We start from the raw sequence: 2,166 nt of genomic DNA, 5'->3' as shown, positions 1-2,166 counted from the left end.
GGAAGAAAGGGAATTTTCTTTGAGGGTTGGAGGACATTTATCTGGCCCACCGGGTGTTTTTGCCTTGTTTGTTTTTTTACTTCAAAATAAGATTTGTTCAGTGTGCATAGGAATTTGTTCATAACTTTTTAAAAAACTATAGTCCGGCCCTCCAATGGGTCTGAGGGACAGTGAACTGGCCCCTGTTTAAAAAGTTTGAGGACCCCTGATGTAGAAGAAATAAAGGTCAGATTCAGTAGCGCCTCAAAGTCTCTTCCAGTCCTTAAAAATACCCTTCACATCTTCAACAGCAATTAGTATATGATCTAGTTAGGGAATGATATCAGAGCAGAAACTGGTTCCTGGTCTTGAATAAAATTTCAAAGTATAGTGGAGAAGAAGGGGTCTATGCAGATGCCTAGAATACAAACATATGAAAAAAATAAAATTCTGGAGAGATTCTAGTAATGGAAGAAACAAGGTGGTTTTAGTTCTGTTTTAGATGAGGCAGTGTGGTTACACATTTCTTCTGAAGGAGAGCCGAGCAAAAATTTTATAGGAGTGGGTAAGTGGAGCGAAAATGATATGTACAAGGCTTTAAAAACTAGGAAGCAATTCAGCGCATTCAAATGTATCGCAGAAGTGCGGACTCTCCTGTAGGAGAGTGATAAGAGATAAAACCGGAAACGCATCCTAGGGTATCAGCATGCAGAACCGTGAAGGTTGGGCTGAAATGTGGATCCGAGAGTGATAAGCAGTGGTGGTCAGAGAAGAGTTGAACGATTGGTTTGATGTTTCAGAAAAGCGACCCTGCCTATTGATAGAGGCTCGAGGCCGGAAGGGCCTGTGTCTGAAAGAAGGCAGAGTGCTCAGTGAAGGGGGCGTTGTACGACTCCTGGGGGGAAATCTGAGGACTCGGCTTGCAGAGTGGCAGTGGAAATAGACGCCATGACCCATCTTAAAGGCAGTATGATGCAGATGGATCTCTTAGCAACTAGATGTGTGATCACGTGAAGAAGACAAATAATTCCAGGAAGGCACTCGTGGACTTCCACCAGTATTTCCTCCCACTTTCGGTTCCATCGCTACATCTTTTACTCTTGCTGAGATCAAAGTTGAAGCCAGCCTCACAAAGGATAAGCTACATTCATAGATTTAGAACCAGACAAGGGTGAGGAGAAAGACATTGATTCCAGCCTTCCATTTCCTACGTGGCCAAACTGAGGTCAGAGACTGCAAACAGGGCTCGGACAGGTTTCCGAAGTGGAAGCAGCTGCATCTCCTGTTCTCTTTGCCCCAGCTCCCAGGGAAGAGGGGCAGCACATGGAGGGGGATTTGGGGAGGCCCCTGGCCATGCTCTCTGTTAAGGGCAGGCCAAGTCTCTCTCTCTTTTTAGAAACCATTTTATGGGGAGTCTTACAGCTCTTATAACAACCCATACGTGAGCCAAGTCTCTTAAAATAAAAGTTCTATGGCTTATGCTGACTGCTGCTTCCTCAGACCTCACAGTAGAGCCCTTGGTCTCCTTGCCATCCTTCATCTTTTGGAAATGTACGTGATTGTGGATTGCTGGGGAGAGGAGGCAATTGCAGAAGTTCAAGATGCAGTGACAAACCGTCCTCGGTCTTCAGTGACGTCCATCCTCGTCTTGTCTGAAGCGAGGCACGCCGCCTACATGACAAGACTGCTGCCAGGGCCTGGGTGCCATAGCTAAGCACCTGAGTGCTAGTTAACAGATTGGCAGTTAGAACTGATCAGAGGGATCTCGCGAGGCAGGCCTGGCCATCTCCTTCTGGAGGCCACAGCCTTGGAAACCCTGTGGAAGAGCTCTCCTCTCCACGCGTGGGGTCACTGTAAGCCAGAATCGACTCAAAGGCATCCAGCAACAGCCAAGGCCAGGTTGCTGTAGGAAACCTGCGAGGCAGCGGAGTGTGACAGCACTGAGCAGGGATGCTCTTGTAACGCTGTATAAGTCTAGGTCCTTTAGAGAAACAAATCCACAGCCACTCATGTATAAGAGAGTTTTAGGTCAAGAAAGTGTGCATCATGAAAACATCCCAACCCAATGCTGCCCAAGCCCACAAGTCCAACATTAACCCATACCCAACACCAGTCCACAAAGTCCTCCACCTCACAAAACAGAGGCAATGATGCCGACTGCAGGAGGAAAGCTGAGTCAGTGAATGT

General features: G+C 47.1%; 1 pseudogene; it reads right to left on the bottom strand.

Annotated features, from left to right (window-relative positions):
- Positions 1–1,519, bottom strand: part of LOC123520881 — a 4,104-nt pseudogene extending 2,585 nt beyond the window's left edge.
- Between the last annotated feature and the right edge of the window lie 647 nt (positions 1,520–2,166).

Source organism: Echinops telfairi, unplaced genomic scaffold (genome assembly GCF_000313985.2).
Source record: "Echinops telfairi isolate 266 unplaced genomic scaffold, ASM31398v2 ScPeMD7_5592;HRSCAF=6446, whole genome shotgun sequence".
In the NCBI taxonomy this organism is placed as follows: domain Eukaryota; kingdom Metazoa; phylum Chordata; class Mammalia; order Afrosoricida; family Tenrecidae; genus Echinops; species Echinops telfairi.
Note: the sequence above shows the minus strand (reverse complement) of the source record. Positions and strands in the feature narration are given on the sequence as shown.